At 34.8% G+C, this 25,672-nt stretch overlaps 1 pseudogene; it reads right to left on the bottom strand.

The window, feature by feature from the left end:
- Positions 1-16,631, bottom strand: part of LOC140877692 (disease resistance protein RPM1-like) — a 68,142-nt pseudogene extending 51,511 nt beyond the window's left edge.
- Positions 16,632-25,672: the final 9,041 nt, after the last annotated feature.

The following is a 25,672-nucleotide window of genomic DNA, read 5'->3' as shown; positions in this document are numbered from 1 at the left end:
TAGACATGATCAGATGGCAGAAATCTACGTCAGAGAAGTGGTAAGATTGCATGGTGTGCCTAAATCTATCGTTTCAAATTGAGACCCTAGATTTACATCACACTTTTGGCATAGCTTGCAACAAGATCTTGGTACTCAATTTCATCTGAGTACAGCATATTATTCTCAAACAGATGGACAGTCAAAGCGGACTATCCAGACACTTGAGGATATGTTGAGAGCTGTAGTACTAGACTTTGGTACTAGTTGGCAAGATTCATTACCACTTGCAAAATTTTTTTATAATAACAGCTATCAGACTAGCATTGAGATGACTCCTTTTGAAGCATTGTACGGAAAGAAATGTAGATCACGGTTATATTGGGATGATATCTCAGATGTACCAGATGTTGGGCCGGATATGATCCGAGAAATGACTGAAAAGGTGAAGCTTATACAGAAAAGAATGAAAACAGCTCAGGACAGACAAGCAAAGTATGCAAATATCAGACGATGACCTCTATCTTTTGATCAGGGAGACAGAGTTTTCTTGAAGATTTCTCCATTTATAGGTACAGTTCGATTTGGCAAGAGAGGAAAGTTATCTCCACGTTTTATCGGTCCGTATTAGATTATCGAGAAGATAGGCGATCTTGCTTATCGACTTGCTCTTCCTCCATCTTTGTCTGGTATTCATGATGTATTCCATGTCTCTATGCTGCGGAAGTATCAACCTGATCCTTCCCATATTCTTCAGCCTGATGAAGCTGAACTTGATGAGACTCTCAGTTATTTTGAGCAGCCTATTCAGATTCTTGATCGCAAAGATAAAAAGCTCAGAAACAATACAATTCAGTTAGTCAAAGTTCAATGGAGTCGACATGGCACTGAAGAAGCGACTTGGGACACTGAGTCAGATATGAGACAGAGATTTTCAGAGTTGTTCCATTGATGTGAGTTCTTATTCTGCATTTTGTTATTCCATTATCTTATGTGTAAATAGATTGCATATACATCTTGCTTATGATTTCGAGAACGAACTCATGCCTTAGTGGGGGAGAAATGTAAGGCCCGGGATTATTTAATTTTAATCCGAAAATATTTAATTTGGAAATATTTAGAGTTTAGAATTAAATTCTAATATTCTTAAATGAATAAGGATTGAAATTGAATTAAATCGCTTTTTTGGGGACTGAATTACAAATAGTCAAAAATGCAGGGACTAAACTGCAAATATGCTTATATTTATCTTATTTCAACCTCACTTATCAGATATCTCACGTGTAAAAATCAGAAAGGAAAGGAGAAGAACAGTGTCTAGCCTTCATGCCATTTTTGTACCTTAAAAGCTTCGATTTTGCGTGATCCGGTCGTCAGAAGTTTGAGATAAATATATATCTGCGATCACCGCTCCGAGAGCTACGTTTTGGTACAATTTTCATTCACTTTTCTCAGATTTTATTTTTATGTTGAAGATGGAAATTCATGATTTTAAGATATATGCATATATGAGCTGAACCGATTATGTATTCGCAGACGGTTCGGAAAAAGACTATCGTTCGGATTTTCTATGGATTTATGAATCTATTTTTGAAAATATGCTTTCTGATTTTGTGAGTTTGAGCATTTTTATGGTTGATATAAAGAGTATTATGGGTTGTATTGATTGGTGGATTGATTGTGATATTGATTCGGTTGCCGATTTTTAGCCGTTACGCCGCCGGTTTCAGAATTTGTACAAGTTTGAACTTGTTGAATGAATGATATATTGTATTGAGTCGAAGCTTCTTTTAATAGTTCCAAACACTTCATTTCAGTTGTATATCGAAGTTTGCCGACTCGAGAAATTAGCCTTCGAACCAAGAAAGAATTGAAGAAGGTTTGAAGTTTGTTTACATTGAACAAGTTGCTATGAATGGAGCAGATTTTGATAGATGCTTTTGATGTATTTTCAGATTTGACGTGCTTTCAGACTCGACATCGAAAGGTATAAATGACAGCTAATCCAGAGGGGATAGAACACTCGAAATAGCTATTGTTTCGAGTATTCCCTTGTTAATCACATATGTGTTTGATTTTATGTTTTTATGTGATCAGATGACTTTGATGTTTTTCTTGTTTATGTGCTTCAGTGTTCAAGATGTTTTATAGCATTTAATGCATATAGATTATATTGCATTCATCTTGAACTCCAGTTCGAAAATCATAGAGGGTAGAAAGACCTAGAGTTCATATGACGTTTGGAGGGCTGTAGTTGAGTGGCACGGAATGTAGACTTACTTCCAGAGCCAGAAGACTCACTATAGTTGCACCAAAGTCAGAGGAAATAAAGTATTTGACTTCACCTCAATTGGGTGAGTTGGTGTTCGTTGAAGATTTTATTTCCTCGGGATCCCAAGAACTAATATCCTATTGATATCAGATTGATAGCCTCTTTTGACATATGCATTGCATTCACGTTTATTATCTCGCGCTTTATGTTGTTTATACTGGGATTTTATTCTCACCGGAGTTATCCGGCTATTGCTTTGTTTTGTATGTGTGCATGGCAATAGGAGGGGCAGGAGCTGGTCAGAAGCGACAAGAATATCTCGAGAGAGAGATTAGCATGTGGTGATTTTGGGTATAAGAAGTAGAGTTGATGTCAACCTTTGTATCTTGAACTTGAGTTTGTCTAGCACTTAGAACTTTTGAACATATAGATGTGTATGTTTGTCAAGAACAAGAGGATGTAAAATCTTCTGGGTTGTATATCAAGTTCCATGTTTTGTTGCTTGATTAGCTCATGGTTATGCATGATTTTGCTTAGATTTTGAAGCATGATTCATGTTTGAAAAGTTATATGGTGTTTGAGAATCAAAACAGGGGCTAAACCTTTATTTTTCAGCTGTTTAGGAGTGAGAGCCGAGGCCTAGGCGTGCCCGTTTAGCCAGGAGGCGCGGCCACGCCTAACCAAGGCACCTTAGGTGCCTTGGCCCGAGCCTTAGGCTCTCCCGCGCGTCAGTTTTAAAAAAAAAATTGTTGATCTTCTTGAGACGTGTTTTTGTGTCGCCAATTGTCCGGTATTGCAGATTAAATATTTTTTTTAGTTATAATCGCCCTATAAGATTTGATTAGTGCCCGAGGTCCCCACATGGAGACATCCTTCTTAGGTGGTCCTCGGGGCGGCACAACGGCGGTTGGTGGTGGGGAACGGCCGGTGAAGTGAAGGTAGGGGAATAAGAGAGAAGTCGACTTGAAGAAGTGGAAGAATGGAGGAATGTCGTGAGAATGAGAGGGAGACAGGTGTGAGGCGGCTGAAGTGTGAATAAAAATGCTAGAGTTTAAGTTGTGGTGTGATATAATATGTATATATATGTATAGGTGTGAGTGTGTGAATGTAGGACAAGTCAAAAAGTGCTTTTGACCCAATAAAAGAGCTAGTTTTGATTTTAAAATTTTAGCTTGTAGAATTGCCTCTAATTTAAAGTTCTAAGTCTAAAACCTTAAATTCTAAATGTCAAGAATTGAATTTCACTTGTCAGGGTTCAAAAAGGCTAAATTGGGAAATTTAAAGAATTACGCGCGAAAATGCGCTTACGCGATTTTTCTTGAATGGAAAATCTAAAATAAAGATTTTATTTTATTTTTATCACCTCTCAAGAAATTTAGGTCACCTAAATTTAAAATGAAAGATTTTTCCGTCGTGCTTGCCTTTGCCGTGTGCCGAAGCCGGAAGTCACCAATATAAGCAATTTAAACAATTAAAATTTTAATATCATACAAATAAATTCTAAGGAGATTTAAATCATTTACATTACCAGGAATTTTATATTTTTAAACATTAAAAATAATTTAGGCATGAAATTTAATTTATGGATTTTAGGCATCACAGATAGCATTTCTAGAAACAAACACTTTTGTTTCTGATGGATAATAGAAATAATACCCTATGGAATTTTTAGGGTATCCCACAAAGTAGCATAAGATGGATCGACTATCCAACTTATCTCCCACTGTCTCTTCACATAAGCAGGACAACCCCAAATTTTCATGTATTTATATTTGGGTTGTTTTCCAGTCCACATTTCATATGGAGTTTTGGTCACTGCCTTAGTATGCACTTTGTTCAACAAATGTGCAGCGGTTTCGAGTGCGTAGCCCCAAAACGATGCAGTACTACAGTGAATCCCATCATAGATCTAACCATGTCTAACAGAGTTCGGTTACGACGTTCAGATACACCATTCAATTGAGGTGTAGCTGGTGGAGTCCACTGGGAGAGAATCTCATTCTCTTTAAGATAGCTTAAAAATTCAGTACTCAAGTATTCACCACCACGATCAGATCGTAGCATCTTAATACTTTTTTTCCAATTGGTTTTCAACCTCCATTCTGAATTCTTTGAACTTTTCAAATGCTTCATACTTGTATTTCATTAAATATACATACCCATACCTAGAATAATCATCGGTAAAGGTAATGAAGTATTCATAACATCCTCGAGCACTAACATTTAGTGGCCCACATACGTCTGAATGGATCAAATCCAATGGACCTTCGGCACGTTCAATTTGTCCTTTTAAAGGAGCCTTCGTCATTTTTTCCTTTTAAGCAGGATTCACAAGTTGATAGTGAATTCACGTCTGAAGATTCAAACATTCCTTCACTAATCAACTTGGTCATCCTCTTTGAGGATATATGACCTAGCCTAGCATGCCAAAGATGTGCTGGATTTAAACTATCATCCTTTCTTTTTGTTATAGTTTGAACATTGACTGGTTTGTCATTCAATTTCAAATCATACAAATCATTCATAAGTTCACCGGATCCAATCAAAAATTCATTCTTAAAAATATTTCAAATCTCATTCGCAAAATTGAAAGAGTAACCATCTCTATCCAACATAAAAACAGAAACAATGTTTTTAATCAAAACGGGAACGAATAAAAAATTGTTCAAAACCAATTCAAAACCAGTACTTAAATTTAAATAAACATCTCCAATAGCTTCAGCAGCAACCCTTGCTCCATTGCCTAGCCTCAAATAGGTCTCACCTTCCCTCAACTTTCTACTTCTTCTCAGGAGCTGCAAATAATTGCAAAGATGTGAACCACATCCGTTATACAATACCCAAGAAGTAGAATTAATGGAAACGCTTAATTCAATATATAACATACCTTTCTCAAAACGTTTCTGAGCAAGTAATTCAGTGCAATTATGGCACCAATGACCCGGTTTGTTACATTGGAAACACAATTGCCCTTCCTTTTTATTTGCCACTACCTCCTTTTTGGTCTTCATTTTCTTCTTTTTGAGGTTTGAGCGCATTTCCCCTTTTAATTTTAGGCTTAGAACTTTTCTTAGCCTTTGAAGAGGAACCAACAAGGAAAACAGGTTTTTCCTTTTTAATAGTAGACTCAAAATTTTTCATCATGTTAACCAACTCATCTAAGGTACAATCAATCATATTCATCGTAAATTTGGTAACAAATGGTTCAAAAGAAATTGGTAAAGACCAAAGGATCAAATCCACAGCCAGCTCATGAGGTATGATCATTTCTAAAGTCATACTTAAAATCCTCATACCGACGTTGGAGCTCATTTGACATAGATGCCATCATATAGCATTTAGCAGTGAGATCATTATCCCACCACTTCTCAAGTGTCTTGAGCTCCTCTTCAGTTGAGCCGGGAGGCGCTTCAGCAGGAGGCCTCCCATTAAGAGTGTAGAGCAATTTTTCAGAGGCAATGACAATTTTAAAATTACGTAGCCAATCAGGATAGTTAGTACCGATAAGTTTGTTTTGGTCAAGAATAGCAGCTAATGGGTTTCTGGAAGACATTTTCGTATACTGAAAAATGAAACAGATAAATATCAGTGGATTATTCATTTATGATTTATTCAAAATAATGAACTTTTATATTTTGATTTTACTCCCACTAAATTTTACGAATTTCTTTACCCTCTAATAGAAAAACGGAAATTCGAACTTTCTTGTGGGCTTGGAGCCCAACGAGCCCATTATAGTCCCGAATTTCATCAGTCAACTATAATAAGTTCGAAGGTAGATAAAAATTACATCATATGTAATCCCCAAGTTTTTCGCCTCACAATCGGCACAACCCCAATTTTATGACGATTAATGTCGTCTCGTGTCAAATCACCCCATCGATATCAAATAGCAATGAGCAGACCCATGAGTTTCCAATTTTATGGCGAATATTCATGAGTGTCTCATTCTATTTACATCATATGTCAATCGATAATCACAGCTTTCTAATGATTAGAACTCCCCACTTTCAGTGGCATACTGCACTAACCATGAGTAGCATCATCATGTAATCGATCGTCGATGGAAGGCAGGAAATAACAAACTCTTTTGCATTTCCCTTTCTTGATTTGATTATTAATTTTAAATCATATTTAAAATTGAGGGATTTTAATTTTAATAAAAATCTCATCATTCGCTTATTTGCCGGATTCATGCAACTATGTTTTATTCATGCAATTTCATACATATAAATAAAACATACAAAAAACATTAATCATATATCACATGCACAATAAAATAAACATGGATGATTACGGCCTTCCCTAAGTGATCCACGTGAGCCATGTCGTGGATCAATAGTTTGTCTAGGGTAATGTAGGTATGCAATGCAATCTTATTATATTTAAGCTTCCATCATACATGTCTTGATTTTTGGTACTCCATCTTCAATTCTCCCACTAAATCTAATGATTTACATTTAAATAATGCAAACAAGAGAATAGGGATACAACATTGGGGAGGGATACATCAGACAATGAATGGAGTAGGCACGCAGGCCCATAAACCAAAATCGCAATATATATAAAATATTAAAACCTAAGCATTCACCTAAACACATTGGTCGAGGCCCGTAATCATCCACCATGCAATCATATCACATATAATTACAACAAATTAAATTATCATAATTACATCACATGTAATTAAATAATAATTAATTTATTCTATCGTTTCAACTAATCGTATTATTTATTAAAAATATATTAACAAATTAAATGAAACAATTTCAATTAATTTCTAATTAACATATTAATCAATAATTTAGTAAAATCACCATTTTACTTTAAATAATATAATTAATCAAAAATAAAATCAATAAATTAAATAAAACAATTTTATTTAATTTCTAATTAATTAATTTTTGATTAATTTGTAAAATCATTATTTTACACTCAATTAATTAAAAAACATATTTTTAATAAATTAAGATTTCATGATTTTAAAATAATAAAAATAATAAAAAATTTATAATTATTTTTCTTGATGACCATGATTAGCCCATCATGGCCATCTAGCGTGCGGTGATTTCACCATGGCCGAGCAGACATCTCTGCTCGGCCGTCACTGCTTGTTCGTTGTAAGGCCATGAATGGTGACATGCTGGAAAATCCTTTTTCGGTCGGCGATGTCTAAAATTTTCGGAAATAGATGAAAATTTTATACACGATTAGTTTAAATTGGAAACGATCTAATAAAATTAATTATTAACATAAAAATAGGGTCAGATTTATTAATCAAAGCACAACCTGGCTCTGATACCACTGTTGGGTTTCTCGGAAACCCGCATCGAATATGCAGCGGAATTATAAAATTTTTCGATCTATCGATTCCGAAGACAATCGTGGGTTGTCTTTGATTCATAAAATAACATGCATAAAATATTATACACATGAAAAAAAGATTACCACACGACCTTCAGTCGTGGATGATTACTCTTGTTTTGTGCCAATCTGACCCCAACTATAGACTTTGCCGCGGCCACCAAAAATCCGGTCCACCACAAATTGGATCTACCACGAATAATTGGCACTAGACAACTATTCAAATTAAACGAACAAAAAATCTAATACCGTATCGAAACCACTGTCGATACGATATATAGATTGTATATCAAAAACAGAAAAATCAAAATCTTAATTTCCAACCGAGAATTGAATTCACAATTGCAATTCTCGATTCTGAATTGTGAAAGTCTGACTCTTTCTTCAAGCCTCCAGACGAGTACATATATATATATATATATATATAACATATATATATATATATATATATATATTAAGGGTGAATTGGTGTTCAGTTCCTAAACCAAAAATCAAATTAAGAATCAGTCCCTTGTCAGAAAAAAATTGTTTGCACTCCCTGGGCTCACATTATTTTTTTCGGATAAAATTGAAAACAAAATATTGAAAATATGGTACAATTATATGATATTTGAGCACTAATTGTTCAAGATCGAGTACAAAAAATAAGATTTTGAATATAACATCTAAACATATTTATTAATGTAAACTTGCAATATATGTTTGAGTACTCAAAAATCATATATTTGTACCAGATCTAACACATTGAGTACTCAAATATCATATATGTGTACCATATTTTTTATGTTTTGTACTGATTTCCATCCAAATAAAATAAATGTTTTATTAATATAACTATTTTTTAGTACTCAAAAATCATATATTAGTACTAGATTTGAAACAGTTGATACTCAAATATCATGTACTTGTACCATATTTTTCATGTTTTGTACCGAATTTTATCCGAAACAAAACATGTGGGTCCAAGGAGTTTAAACAAAATTTTTTCTGACAGGGACTGAAAACTAATTTTTGTTTAGGTTTGGGGACTGAATTATAAATAACCGGGGTGAATTGGTGTTCAGTCCCTAAATCCAAAAGCAAATTAAGAATCAGTCCCTTGTCAGAAAAAAAATTTTTTGCACTCCTTGGGACCACATTATTTTTTTCGGATAAAATTATGTACAAAACATTGAAAATATGGTACAAATACAAGATATTTGAGCACTAATTGTTCAAGATCGAGTATAAAAAATATAATTTTGAGTATAAAATCTAAACATCTTTATTAATGTGAACTTGCAACATGTGTTTGAGTACTCAAAAATCATATATCTGTACCAGATCTAACACATTGGGTACTCAAAAATCACATATGCGTACCATATTTTCAATGTTTTGTACCGATTTTCATCCAAATAAGATAAATGTGTTATTAATATCAATATTTTTTAGTACTCGAAAATCATATATTTATACTAGATTTAACACATTTGATACTCAAATATCATGTATTTGTACCATATTTTTCATGTTTTGTACCAAATTTCATCCGAAACAAAATATGTGGGCCCAGGGAGTTCAAACAAAGTTTTTTTCTGACAGTGACTGATTATCAATTTAAGTTTAGATCTAGGGACTGAATCATATATTAAATTATTATTAGTAATATATAATATAATGATAATTTCATTACCATTAAGTATTACTTAAGATAAGTTATTTAATTTCATAAATCAAATATAGTTACCCTTTTAATAACCACACGTATAAATATATAGATACACAGATTATAATAATTTAATGACAATCATATTATCATTAACAAATTATTATTAATTATTACTTAATATTATGATTTCACGTTAACCATATTAATAAGTATAATAACTTAATGATAATCATATTATCATTAATTATTAGATATCAATTTAGATAATTATTTGATTTATATAAATCAAATATCTCATTATCTTCTACATATATATGTATATCACCAAGATAAGAAATAAAATCTTTCCATTCTAATTTCTTTTATCTTGTTTGATATGATATGTATATATGTATATATATTTTGTGATAGTTTCATTAATTTTTAAATACTATCCAAATAGTATCTCAATTAAAAATTAATTAAAACATTTCTCACAAAATATTTCATAACTCTTATATCGTAGTCCAGAAAAATAAATCAAATTTATTTTCATGACGAGCATATTAAACTCGTTACTACAATATACATAACGATATCTTCATGGAAGCAATTCAAAAATAAAACTTTCTTGATTTTTCGTGTCTATTTAAAATTAGATCATAATCTAAATTATAAGCTTATAAATTTAATCATATTAAATTTATAACTATTAAATTCAATTTATTGAATTTAATTATCTTGTTCGAGTAGATCACAATTAGTATTTGTATGACCCTCAATGGTTATGCTAGTCATGGGATCACAATTTTTTGCGATTTTAGATTAAACATATTTAATCTTTTGTGAACATACCCTAATTGTCCTCATTGATTAATTAAACTCTTTTAATTATCGATGTTCGAACTCATTTCGGCTTAACCCACTGAATCGTGATTAGCGCCTAGCAACGTCGCGTCACGATCCCCTAGATACAAACTCATTAGATAGAGCTACAGTGGTGTATTGGGTCGTGAGGATTAATGGAGCACAACTGTAACTATTATAAATTATCTACTCGACCAGTGGTAACCACTTAGAGAATTTAGGGTAAGGGTTGTTCAGTGTACTTATCCAATAAGCACCTATTCGAGTATGCGTGAAACGACCCAAACATTCTAAAATAATATATACGGAATTTTTTTTTTTTTAAATAATACTAAGGAAAATAAATGTACATACATGCCCATACATATATGCACAAAATAAATAGATTTAGAAATAACATAAATAAAATGCAACATTTTTACTTAAATATCTGAGTCAAACTTAAATAAAATACTGTCAAACAATCCACTTAAAAGTTTGCACGCAATAAAATTATTATTTAATAAAAGTAGTACTAAAATTCATCACTGAAAAGACATAAAAGAAAAAAAATAAGAAAAAGAGTTTAACATTCTTAAAATGTTCATAAGGACTCAGCCGACGGTCACGGGGGATCACTGCTTGTCCGCTCATACGTCCTCACCACCGGTAGGAACTACAACTTCCTCTACGTACTCACCTGCATCATATAAGTGTAGTGAGCCTAGAGGCCCAACATGCTAACATAACAAGGGTTTAAAATAATTTAAATCACTGGAATACTAATACATAACATATACATGAATGAGCATGCTAAAAAATATCATGAACATAACATAAACTTAAATTAAACTTGAATATCATAATAATACATAAACATTGTTGAGCAAAGTATTTTCTAACATCGAAAGGTCGTATCCATAGTGTAACCATACATACATTAAATACTGATCAGCGTGGTAAACCAACGTACGTGGCGGTGACGAATCACCTCTTAAATTGGCAGTAAACTGCCCTTCAATAGTTCACATATGGGGACGAATCCCCTTAAATTGTCACACTATTTCAACTTCCAACATAAAAATTATTTTCTTTTGCTCAACCTTAAACATTAAATCATGCATAAAAATTTATTTCATGAATGCATGTACTTAAATAAAATGTGTGTCCTTCATATATATTTAATTTAATTTCATACTAACATATAAATATTAAAAATAACTTCCATGCATAAAAATAATTAAATATATATTAAGGACACATGCAATTTCTCATGGGTTGTACTGAACTGTTGGCCCTAACACTCAAGCCCGTTTTTCTTAAATTCTGGCCCATTAACACTGAGACTGGCCCATTAACATACTTAAGCCCAAAAATACATTTCTAAGCCCAATTAATTTATTAAAGCCCATTAATGCATTCCTGGCCCAATAACAACCTATTCTGGCCCAATGGGCCCAAAAGCCCAAAAACTGGCCCAATAACTTACATGGACTCCCAAGCCCATAAAATTATTGGGCTAACTTATTTAATTTAATTAAACCCAATAACAATTAAATTCAACCCAAATAATTAAATGGAGCCCAATCAAATTTTGGGATTTAATTAAGCCCATTTAACCCTTAATTAAACTTAAAACTTAAAAATAAAAATACCCGAGCCCGACTCACTTAACCCGGACTCGGACCCAACTAACATGACCCATGACTTACTGACCCCGACCCGAACCTATGACTCGACTCGGACCCACCTTGAAACCCAAAACCCGTTTCCCCCTCTTGCACAGCCCTCGGCCGCGAGCAGCTGCAAAGAACACCGGTGGCCGCCCTGCTCTAGCCACCCACTGGCCGGAGAACCACACCTAGGATCTAGCCCACATCTAGACCTTTCCATCAAGCCAAGAACCAGCCCAAACCGTGGTCCGAGGAAGGAGAATGAAGCCTTGCAACAGGCTGTCCCCCAGCTCGCGCCCAGCCCTGAGCGGCTGCCGTAAATTCGATCGTTCTCCCTACTCAGACCATATTTTTTTGTGCAACCACTTCTCAATCTTAGCCAACATCAAGGGGGTCCTAACCCTTCAAACCTCACTCTAAACCATAGCCTGAGGAGCCCCAAAACCTGCACGAACCGAACCTGCGCGAGCCACCCATGACAGAATTTGATTTGCTTCGTTCCAGCCCTTCTCCAACCTTAACCGATCAACTAGCCCAAGTCTAGGGACCCTAGGACACCCATGAATCTTGGCCGAGCAGCCATGCATGCCCATGCTAAATAAAAAACGTGAGATGATGACAAAACACATAAACAAGGTGCAAACATCAAACGATACCATTTAAAATCTGAAAATATTTGAGGATTTCGACACGTACACAACACCTACATAATACATAATTATATGGTGCTTAAAAAGGGAAGAAAAACATGCCTTTAAATCGTAGAAAGTAGATGGGAAGAACGTGAAGACGATTCCGGACGACTACGACGAGCAACCTTCGAAAAAGCTTCAAAAATAAAGGTCTATGGCTTCCTCCTTGATGTTGCTGTCGATGGAAAAGAATGGAGAGGTGAGGGAGACGGCTAGGGTGAGGGAGAAGTGATTTGAGCTTGTGAAGGTGGGCCTTGGGGTAGATAGGGAATAACTTTCAAGATAATGACATAAATAAAAATATATCTAGGCTTTTAAAAAAAAATTAATAATAATAGATATCATAATAAACATAAAAATCCCGAAATATTATATTAAGGGAATTTTAAAGATAATTAAAAGTCATTATTTTGGCTTAATTTGGTAAAAATGGACTCCTAAAATTATATAAAATTAAATACTGATAATTTTGAGGAAATAAAACTCAAAATAATATTTTCGGGCTCCTAAAAGACTCATAAAATAATTTGGGTAGAAAGTTGTCATCTCGTCCGTCCACGGTCTCGTCAACGCGATAAAATAATACAATATCATAAATCAGGAAAATCTCTATTTATGGGTTAAATACTTAAAAAAATCATTTAAATAAGCACAGATAATTCACATAATTATTTAACCCATAAATCTAAAATTTTAAATTAATCAAATTCCTAATTATGTATGCGGATTTACGTACTGAAAATACCGGGTGTTACAATGCGGATGTCTCTACATCCATGCTAATAAAACGTAGCATCAACATGACTCGAATACTGGTCTCAATCGAGCTTGTCAATAACCTTCTTCTTGAAAGCTCATCGACCAAGAACTAATTCAGAGACTACAGTCACTGAGAAATGTGTTTCATGATTACCAACAATTGCATTATCGCATTTCTCATGGAGTATAGTAATCTCAAGGTCTTTATATTAATGTTGTTATATGGGTATAAATATAAAGGTATACCATTAAGATAATCAATAAATTGAATAAAGAGTGTTTACACGTCAAAATAAATAAAACCCGCAACCACAAGTTGGCTTGTTGGACATTTACTCTAACCTTGAGATAGCCTCCATGTAATTCAACACCAATGGTACGCTCAAATATTTTTCAATCTTCAAAATTGTTCTTCTTGGTTGCTAGAAGTCCACCGATGACAACATGAATTGCAAGAGGCAATCCCTCGCATCTCTTTAAAATACTTTCCGTGATTTCCTTTAAATAAGGAGGACATGAGTTTCGTGGAAATGCCTTTCTGTAAAACGAATTTTTTGAATTCTCAACTGTCAAAGGATCTAAATTATACAATTTTCCACAGGTCTCGCTACAAGCAGCATTGCCTATGTTGTATGAGCGAGTAGTGATGATGATGCGGCCACAAGCACTCTTCCTTGGAAACGCATATCTGATGGATTCCCATACATCGATTTTCCAAACGTCATCTAGGACAACCATGTAAGTTTTATCCTTGATTCTTTCATTTCATCAGCATCCATTGATTCCAGATTTTGAGGCGGTTGTAGCTTGATTTCAGGAGCAAGCTGGTTAATCATGTCTCGCAAAAGACGCTCTAAGTTGAAATTTTCTGAAACCGTAACCCACACATGGCTATCAAAATTGGCCTTTACCGATGCATCATCATAGACCTTTTTAACGAGGGTCGTTTTGCCCAACCCACCCATGCCAACCACTGAAATGACCATAAGCCCATATCATCAGTATGCTTCAGCCACCTTACAAGCTGTTTCTTTGGTTCTTCAATGCCCACAACCTCTTCTTCGATCTTCCAATAGAAGCGCATCACCTCGAGTATCATACGTTTTGCTGCTAGATCCTTGATCCTTGAAATCATAAATGCCTTTCAGTGTCATCTGAGTCTTGGAAACGTACGTTTTCCATTCTCAACTTTATTTTTTGGAACTCAGACGCAATTTGGTGGCGGACCATCATTTTTTTCACCTTGGCATAAGGCTTTTTGATGTATCGTTTGTATCCATCTGCATCATGACATTTTAAACGGGCTAGTTTGAGCATGTATGTTTCGAGGACATCTTCAGTGTCATAAGAGATCTCGCGCACTTGCTTGACCTATTCTTTGAGTTGGGTATGATCAGTTTCTTCTTTCTCATCAGCAGCTCGAAGGAATGCCCTCATCTGTCCCAATTCATCTCTAATATACACTGCATTGTCTCCGATCCCTCCAAGCAATTCTTTCTCTTGTTGAAGGACGAGCGTAAGCTGATTGAATTAAGAGAAACGATGCCGCACTCTCTGCCATTCTTGTTCATTCAATTCGTTGTTGTGCTGCAAGTTATAAAGATTACATGGAACTGTTATCAAACTCATCTCGAATATTTTAACAAGAGAAATGTATAATAGAAATAAATAATATCATATAAATAATCACTACAAAAATTCTTTACTGTGGTTAAAAAGTTTAACCACGGTTTTAGCCACGGTTTTTGAAACCGTGGTTAAATCCACTGTTGCTAAGGTTAACCACGGTTTTTTTTTGAAAACCGTGGTTAATTTAGCCACGGTTTTTAAAAACTATGGTTAAATTACCAACGGATTTCTAAAAAACCGTGGCTAAATTAACAACGGTTTTTAGAAACCGTGGTTAAATCAACCACGGTTTTTTTACAAAATCGTTGATAATTTAGCCACGGTTTTTGTCAAACCGTGGTTAAATTAACAACGGTAGCTAAAAACCGTGGTTAAATCAACCACGGTTTTTTGAAAACCGTTGGTAATTGAGCCACGGTTTAAATAAACCGTGGCTATTTTTACCAACGGTTAAAAAAACCGTGGTTACAATAACCACGGTTTTTACAATTTCGTGGTTAAAATAACCACGGATTTTGAAAAAAACATGGTTTGTTTAACCACAGTATTAAATAAACCGTGGTTTGGTTAGAAATTTCAATTTATCAATAAACACACAAAGAAGAACCAACTTGCTGAAACAATATATGTTTCGATAAATACATTACAGACTATATAAAATACACAACTCTGAACAAGATAAAAGAACAGAAGCTGGAAACAAAGAAAAGACCGAAAATAGCTAAAAAAACGCAAACAACAAGAACAAGCCACACAAATCACGAACAGGGCGTAGACGACCTGTAGGCCTAGATACCTTGATATTTTTGTATTACATTGAATCCAAGAACAAGATCTTGGGCCTAACTTCAATCGGTTGCTTTCCGGTAACAAGAGGCTGCAAATCGTGGCATTGAGAGGCGGCTTGGGTTTGGGATGGGAGAAAGGGGATCGCGTATATTGGCTTTGGGTAGGGGAGAGAAGAATAATTGTGTATATGTATATATTGATATGTATATATCTCCTAATTATTTGACAAAAAAATATTTTTTTTATATGGATCAGTTGTCATAACCTTAAAAATTGAGATTAAAATACAGAATATTTCTAAAAAAAAATAATTGATTTCTTGGGCCTAAACCAACACATCCCACTAAAATAACCCGAAATTCCATTTATGTACTAAAATTTATTAACAAAATAAACAATGGATTAATTGCAAACAAATAATTGGAATGTAAATATTAATATCCTATTAATTTGAATTAATATAATTATGTTGAAAGAAAAGGTGATTACTATCCGAAAAATCAGGGGCAGCTTGTTGACAAACACATATATATAGTTATTTATTAATATAATTATTTTAAAACTAAATATGATTACTATATGTACAGGATTACTCAATCACTTTCAACGTCGAAGTGTTCATCGCTACTTTCCTGTACATATTCGGCTCGGCTGTCTGTGCTTACCGTGTCAATTTCATCGTCAAAGTCAACGGTGGCATCAACAAGGTTTTCTGAGTTCAACAGAAATTGAGTTTTGACTTCATGAACTTGACTTTCATTATTTAGAAATGCACTTGTCGCGTCATTCTGTACGTTATCGCCAGCGACGATGTCTGCAATATAAGCTCTCTGTCTCAAACCGCTTACATAAAGCCAAGCAGAAGGGGTCCTCCTCGAAGTTGGGTACTGCAAGAACACGACCTGTGAAGCTTGGGTAGCAAAGAAGAAGGGTTCATTTGTGGGAAGATGTCGTGTCCGGTTCACCTCAACAATTTTGTACTTACCGTGCACGTGCATACCTAGCCTAGGATGTGGATCGTACCTAGCCTAGGATGTGGATCATACCAACAACATTTAAATATTGTTGTTTGCTTCAAAGGAAGACCAGGGTATTCCACCTCGATGATCTCTTCAATGAAGCCATAGTATTCTGAAACACCCAACTACTAATAAATGCGGAAAAACTTTTTATTTTATTTTATTTTAATATACTAAAAATAATACTATACATATACGCCCATACATATATGTATATAAAAATAACATACTTTTCTTAAGTAACCTAAAAAAAATATTAAATAAATAAATCCTTAAAAATGTTTCATGCATCAATTTAAAATAATAAACAATACTGCTGAAAAATCTCATACGCGGAAACAATAGTAAAATAAATCATGTTTCAAAACTCAATGCAATAATCTAAATAACTGCGACGGTCACGAGGTCCACTGCCATGCTCGCTCATACGTCCTCACCACCGGTAGGAGCTACATAAATGTCATTATGCTCACCTGCACCATATAAGCGTAGTGAGCCTAGGGGCTCAACATGTCTAATCCTTTATAACAAGGTTAAAAATAATGCATCACGTAGATACTAATACATATACATGTACATGAGCATGCATGGAAACATTTTTCATAACATAAATGCTGAATCATAAATCATAAACATAACATAACTTTCTTCATCATACATAACATAATTGAGCATGTCATAAACATAAAAACTGAGTATGGTCATATCCATGAATGTGACTAATAACTGTGCCGACTGATCAGTCTAAAGAACCATCGTACGTGGCGGTGGATAAATCCACCTCTATGCTGGTAGTAAACTACCTCTGTGCCAGTGGTAAAACCACTTCTATGCCGGTAGTAGAACTACCTCTGTGTCAGTGGTAAAACCACTTCTATGCTGTCACATCACTTCAATTTCCATAAAAATATTTTTCATTCTCAATTCTTAATCATAAACACATCATAAAATATTTCATGTATGCATTCACTTAAAATATGTCCGTAATATATATTTAATTAATTTTAATAATAAATATACTTTTACTTAAAATAGACTTCATGCATAAAAATAATTAAATATATATTCCGGACTTAGTTTATTTTCATGGGTTGGTCCAGACTGCTGACCACTCACTCAAAACCCATTAAACTTAAATAAAAGCCCTATTATCATATTTTAGCCCAAATAACTTAACTAAACTTAACTGGGCCTAAATAAAAATATTTAAGTCCACTAACTTAATTAAACCTAATAAAACTCTAGACTGGCCCAAAAATCCACTTACTGGCCCAAAAATTCCCATGGGCTCCCAAACCCATAAAAATCATTGGACTAACTTAAATAAATATTTAAGGCCCAAATAAAATTATTTGGAATCCCAAATAATTTTCTAAACATTAAACTGGCCCAAAAACCAATTAAACTCTTAATTACTTAAAAATTAAAATACCCGAGCCCGGCCCACCTAACCCGGACCCAGACCCTACTGACCCGATCCATGACAACCCAGACCCGACCCGGACCACCCAGCCCAAGCCCAGCCCAAAATAAAACCCAGAACATCAAAAGTTAACCCAAGCATATTTCTGCACAGAACCAACTCCGTGCAGCTGTACTAATTCCTTTCTTTCTCTCTGATCAGACAATATTTGACCATGAAACCACTTCTAGCACTTAGCTAACATCAAGAAGTTTCCATCAAGCTAAAAATCAGCCCAAACGGTGGTTCGAGGAAGGAGAACGAAGCCTTGCAACAGGCTGTTCTCCCAGCTCGCGTCCAGCCCTGAGCGGTTGCCGTAAATCCGATCGTTCTCTCTACTCCGACCATATGCTTTTGTGAAACCACTTCTCAATTCTTACCAACATTCAGGGGGTTCTAACCTTTCAAACCTCACTCCAAACAATGGCCTGAGGAGTGAGAACTAAGCTCTGTACCAGACGCCTTCTTCCTCCTCGTGTGCAGACTGAGCAGTCTCCAAACTTTTGAGCGTGGCTTTCTCCGACCATAAAAGACCGTAAAACCACCTCTCAATCTTAGACAACATCTAAAGCTTTCAAACCCAACAAACCTCACTCAAAATGGTGTCCCGAGGAAGGAGAACGGAGTCTTCTTCCTAAGAACTCTAAACTGTCACCTCTTGACCAACTCTTGCATTAGACCAAATCTAGCCCACACCAGTCCGAACCAGCTGATCCTGCTCGACCCTAAGGCATCCTAGGACACCCCTTGACCGAGTCCTAGCCCCTGGACCTACCCATGATAAGAAATATGTGCTCATGAACATGCATCACCAACAACAAGCAATAATTCATTCAATTTTGCACTAAAAATCAATAATCAATGACAATTCTGAAACAAAAATTTATGCATGAATAATAGCTTATATGGTGGCCAAATAAAAGATTTAGACATGCCTTGATAATTATTGGACGAAAATTGATGCGTTTACGGGCTCCGGGACGACGAACGGACCAAAATCTCCAAAGAAAGTTTCTTGATTGGCTATGGGGCTGATTTTTCTGTGAAGGAGGCGTGAAAATGGGTTGAAGGAAAGGGTGGAGGCATCTGATGGGGTTTGGAATAGATTAGGGAGTGTTTTAGGTTTAAATTTTGGGTAGATAATATATTAATAATAGATATTACTCAAAATAAAGATATTATACCTTAAGCAAAATCTTTAAAAATCTTAAAAATAATAATAATCTGATACTAAAAACCATTATCCCGAAATTAAAACTTAAGAGATTTTTAAATATTAATAAAAGTCAATAAAATGACTTATTTTGGCCAAAAATAAATTATTAAATAAATATATAACTAAATACTAAAATTTTCTTGACAAAATACCTTAAAATAATATTTTAAGGCTCATAAAACTCATAAAATATTTTTGGCTCAAAAGTTGGTATATCGTCCGTCCACGGTCCCGTCTACGCGATCAAATAACTTATTTACTCAAAAATCTAAAAATACAATAATTACGGGTTAAATGCTAAAATAAATTTTAAATCATGCATATAATTCACATATTAACACATAAATGTCATTTAAACCAAATATAAATTTTTAAATAATTATTTTCCCTAATTATGCATGCGAATTTACGTATTAAAATTTCCGGGTGTTACAATTCTCCCCCCCTTAAATTGAATTTCGTCCTCGAAATTTGACTCATCAAATTCTAATAACGAAGTCTCTAAAAAATCCAATTTACTAAATCCACTATTACATATCTAGTTTCCAAGTTTCGGTATCCCAAAAGTCATGCTTCTGTTGCGCACTCTGATAAACAAAATATTTTATCCTTCCCAAATCTATTTATTTAAACGTAAATCGCAATGCATAACTTAAGGGCTCTAAAACTTTACTAACATGAAAATCTTAAATCATTACATATGCTCCTTATAATTCATAAGAAAACATTTAAAACTTACAGACCGGTAGCAGGATTTCTGAGCTTCACGTGACATTAGACACCCTCCAAGGACCGCGCTCTGTTACCAATTGAAACACCCAACTACTAATAAATGCGGAAAAACTTTTTTTTTAATTTTATTTTAATATACTAAAAATAATACTATACATATACGCCCATATATATATGTATTTAAAAATAACATACTTTTCTTAAGTAACCTAAAAAAAAATATTAAATAAATAAATCCTTAAAAATGTTTCATGCATCAATTTAAAATAATAAACAATACTGCTGAAAAATCTCATACGCGGAAACAATAGTAAAATAAATCATGTTTCAAAACTCAATGCAATAATCTAAATAACTGCGACGGTCACGAGGTCCACTGCCATGCTCGCTCATACGTCCTCACCACCGGTAGGAGCTACATAAATGTCATTATGCTCACCAGCACCATATAAGCGTAGTGAGCCTAGGGGCTCAACATGTCTAATCCTTTATAACAAGGTTAAAAATAATGCATCACGTAGATACTAATATATATACATGTACATGAGCATGCATGGAAACATTTTTCATAACATAAATGCTGAATCATAAATCATAAACATAACATAACTTTCTTCATCATACATAACATAATTGAGCATTTCATAAACATAAAAACTGAGTATGGTCATATCCATGAATGTGACTAATAACTGTGCCGACTGATCAGTCTAAAGAACCATCGTACGTGGCGGTGGATAAATCCACCTCTATGCTGGTAGTAAACTACCTCTGTGTCAGTGGTAAAACCACTTCTATGCCGGTAGTAGAACTACCTCTGTGTCAGTGGTAAAACCACTTTTATGCTGTCACATCACTTCAATTTCCATAAAAATATTTTTCATGATCGATTCTTAATCATAAACACATCATAAAATATTTCATGTATGCATGCACTTAAAATATGTCCGTAATATATATTTAATTAATTTTAATAATAAATATATTTTTACTTAAAATAGGCTTCATGCATAAAAATAATTAAATATATATTCCGGACTTAGTTTATTTTCATGGGTTGGTCCAGACTGCTGACCACTCACTCAAAACCCATTAAACTTAAATAAAAGCCCTATTATCATATTTTAGCCCAAATAACTTAACTAAACTTAACTGGGCCTAAATAAAAATATTTAAGTCCACTAACTTAATTAAACCCAATAAAACTCTAGACTGGCCCAAAAATCCACTTACTGGCCCAAAAATTCCCATTGGCTCCCAAACCCATAAAAATCATTGGGCTAACTTAAATAAATATTTAAGGCCCAAATAAAATTATTTGGAATCCCAAATAATTTTCTAAACATTAAACTGGCCCAAAAACCAATTAAACTCTTAATTACTTAAAAATTAAAATACCCGAGCCCGGCCCACCTAACCCGGACCCGGACCCTACTGACCCGATCCATGACAACCCAGACCCGACCCGGACCACCCAGCCCAAGCCCAGCCCGAAATAAAATCCAGAAGTTCAAAACTTAACCCAAGCATATTTCTGCACAGAACCAACTCCGTGCAGCTGTACTAATTCCTTTCTTTCTCTCTAATCAGACAATATTTGACCATGAAACCACTTCTAGCACTTAGCTAACATCAAGAAGTTTCCATCAAGCTAAAAATCAGCCCAAACGGTGGTTCGAGGAAGGAGAACGAAGCCTTGCAACAGGCTGTTCTCCCAGCTCGCGTCCAGCCCTGAGCGGCTGCCGTAAATCCGATCGTTCTCTCTACTCCGACCATATTCTTTTGTGAAACCACTTCTCAATTCTTACCAACATTCAGGGGGTTCTAACATTTCAAACCTCACTCCAAACCATGGCCTGAGGAGTGAGAACTAAGCTCTGCACCAGACGCCTTCTTCCTCCTCGCGCGCAGACTGAGCAGTCTCCAAAGCGTGCGGCTTTCTCCAACCATAAAAGACCGTAAAACCACCTCTCAATCTTAGACAACATCTAAAGCTTTCAAACCCAACAAACCTCACTCAAAATGGTGTCCCGAGGAAGGAGAACGAAGTCTTCTTCCTAAGAACTCTAAACTGTCACCTCTTGACCAACTCTTGCATTAGACCAAATCTAGCCCACACCAGTCCGAACCAGCTGATCCTGCTCGACCCTAAGGCACCCTAGGACACCCCTTGACCGAGTCCTAGCCCCTGGACCGACCCATGATAAGAAATATGTGCTCATGAACATGCATCACCAACAACAAGCAATAATTCATTCAATTTTGCACTAAAAATCAATAATCAATGACAATTCTGAAACAAAATTTTATGCATGAATAATAGCTTATATGGTGGCCAAATAAAATATTTAGACATGCCTTGATAATTATTGGACGAAAATTGATGCGTTTACGGGCTCCGGGACGACGAACGGACCAAAATCTCCAAAGAAAGTTTCTTGATTGGCTATGGGGCTGATTTTTCTGTGAAGGAGGCGTGAAAATGGGTTGAAGGAAAGGGTGAAGGCATCTGATGGGGTTTGGAATAGATTAGGGAGTGTTTTAGGTTTAAATTTTGGGTAGATAATATATTAATAATAAATATTACTCAAAATAAAGATATTATACCTTAAGCAAAATCTTTAAAACTCTTAAAAATAATAATAATCTGATACTAAAAACCATTATCCCGAAATTAAAACTTAAGAGATTTTTAAATATTAATAAAAGTCAATAAAATGACTTATTTTGGCCAAAAATAAATTATTAAATAAATATATAACTAAATACTAAAATTTTCTTGACAAAATACCTTAAAATAATATTTTAAAGCTCATAAAACTCATAAAATATTTTTGGCTCAAAAGTTGGTATATCGTCCGTCCACGGTCCCGTCTACGCGATCAAATAACTTATTTACTCAAAAATCTAAAAATACAATAATTACGGGTTAAATGCTAAAATAAATTTTAAATCATGCATATAATTCACATATTAACACATAAATGTCATTTAAACCAAATATAAATTTTTAAATAATTATTTTCCCTAATTATGTATGCGAATTTACGTATTAAAATTTCCGGGTGTTACAATTCTCCCCCCCCCTTAAATTGAATTTCGTCCTCGAAATTTGACTCATCAAATTCTAATAACGAAGTCTCTAAAAAATCCAATTTACTAAATCCACTATTACATATCTAGTTTCCAAGTTTCTGTATCCCAAAAGTCATGCTTCTGTTGCGCACTCTGATAAACAAAATATTTTATCCTTCCCAAATCTATTTATTTAAACGTAAATCGCAATGCATAACTTAAGGGCTCTAAAACTTTACTAACATGAAAATCTTAAATCATTACATATGCTCCTTATAATTCATAAGAAAACATTTAAAACTTACAGACCGGTAGCAGGATTTCTGAGCTTCACGTGACAGTAGACACCCTCCAAGGACCGCGCTCTGATACCAATTGAAACACCCAACTACTAATAAATGCGGAAAAACTTTTTTTTTTATTTTATTTTAATATACTAAAAATAATACTATACATATACGCCCATATATATATGTATATAAAAATAACATACTTTTCTTAAGTAACCTAAAAAAAAATATTAAATAAATAAATCGTTAAAAATGTTTCATGCATCAACTTAAAATAATAAACAATACTGCTGAAAAATCTCATACGCGGAAACAATAGTAAAATAAATCATGTTTCAAAACTCAATGCAATAATCTAAATAACTGCGACGGTCACGAGGTCCACTGCCATGCTCGCTCATACGTCCTCACCACCGGTAGGAGCTACATAAATGTCATTATGCTCACCTGCACCATATAAGCGTAGTGAGCCTAGGGGCTCAACATGTCTAATACTTTATAACAAGGTTAAAAATAATGCATCACGTAGATACTAATACATATACATGTACATGAGCATGCATGGAAACATTTTTCATAACATAAATGCTGAATCATAAATCATAAACATAACATAACTTTCTTCATCATACATAACATAATTGAGCATGTCATAAACATAAAAACTGAGTATGGTCATATCCATGAATGTGACTAATAACTGTGCCGACTGATCAGTCTAAAGAACCATCGTACGTGGCGGTGGATAAATCCACCTCTATGCTGGTAATAAACTACCTCTGTGCCAGTGGTAAAACCACTTCTATGCCGGTAGTAGAACTACCTCTGTGTTAGTGGTAAAACCACTTCTATGCTGTCACATCACTTCAATTTCCATAAAAATATTTTTCATGCTCGATTCTTAATCATAAACACATCATAAAATATTTCATGTATGCATGCATTTAAAATATGTCCGTAATATATATTTAATTAATTTTAATAATAAATATACTTTTACTTAAAATAGGCTTCATGCATAAAAATAATTAAATATATATTCCGAACTTAGTTTATTTTCATGGGTTGGTCCAGACTGCTGACCACTCACTCAAAACTCATTAAACTTAAATAAAAGCCCTATTATCATATTTTAGCCCAAATAACTTAACTAAACTTAACTGGGCCTAAATAAAAATATTTAAGTCCACTAACTTAATTAAACCCAATAAAACTCTAGACTGGCCCAAAAATCCACTTACTGGCCAAAAAATTCCCATGGGCTCTCAAACCCATAAAAATCATTGGGCTAACTTAAATAAATATTTAAGGCCCAAATAAAATTATTTGGAATCCCAAATAATTTTCTAAACATTAAACTGGCCCAAAAAACAATTAAACTCTTAATTACTTAAAAATTAAAATACCCGAGCCCGGCCCACCTAACCCGGACCCAGACCCTACTGACCCGATCCATGACAACCCAGACCCAACCCGGACCACCCAGCCCAAGCCCAGCCCGAAATAAAACCCAGAAGTTCAAAACTTAACCCAAGCATATTTCTGCACAGAACCAACTCCGTGCAGCTGTACTAATTCCTTTCTTTCTCTCTGATCAGACAATATTTGACCATGAAACCACTTCTAGCACTTAGCTAACATCAAGAAGTTTCCATCAAGCTAAAAATCAGCCTAAACGGTGGTTCGAGGAAGGAGAACGAAGCCTTGCAACAGGCTGTTCTCCCAGCTCGCGTCCAGCCCTGAGCGGCTGCCGTAAATCCGATCGTTCTCTCTACTCCGACCATATTCTTTTACGAAACAACTTCTCAATTCTTACCAACATTCAGGGGGTTCTAACCTTTCAAACCGCACTCCAAACAATGGCCTGAGGAGTGAGAACTAAGCTCTGCACCAGACGCCTTCTTCCTCCTCGCGTGCAGACTGAGCAGTCTCCAATCTTTTGAGCGTGCGGCTTTCTCCGACCATCAAAGACTGTAAAACCACCTCTCAATCTTAGAAAACATCTAAAGCTTTCAAACCCAACAAACCTCACTCAAAATGGTGTCCCGAGGAAGGAGAACGAAGTCTTCTTCCTAAGATCTCTAAACTGTCACCTCTTGACCAACTCTTGCATTAGACCAAATCTAGCCCACACTAGTCCGAACCAGCTGATCCTGCTCGACCCTAAGGCACCCTAGGACACCCCTTGACCGAGTCCTAGCCCCTGGACCGACCCATGATAAGAAATATGTGCTCATGAACATGC

Source organism: Henckelia pumila, chromosome 2 (genome assembly GCF_033568475.1).
Source record: "Henckelia pumila isolate YLH828 chromosome 2, ASM3356847v2, whole genome shotgun sequence".
Lineage (NCBI taxonomy): Eukaryota > Viridiplantae > Streptophyta > Magnoliopsida > Lamiales > Gesneriaceae > Henckelia > Henckelia pumila.
This window is presented reverse-complemented; position numbering and strand designations above follow the sequence as displayed.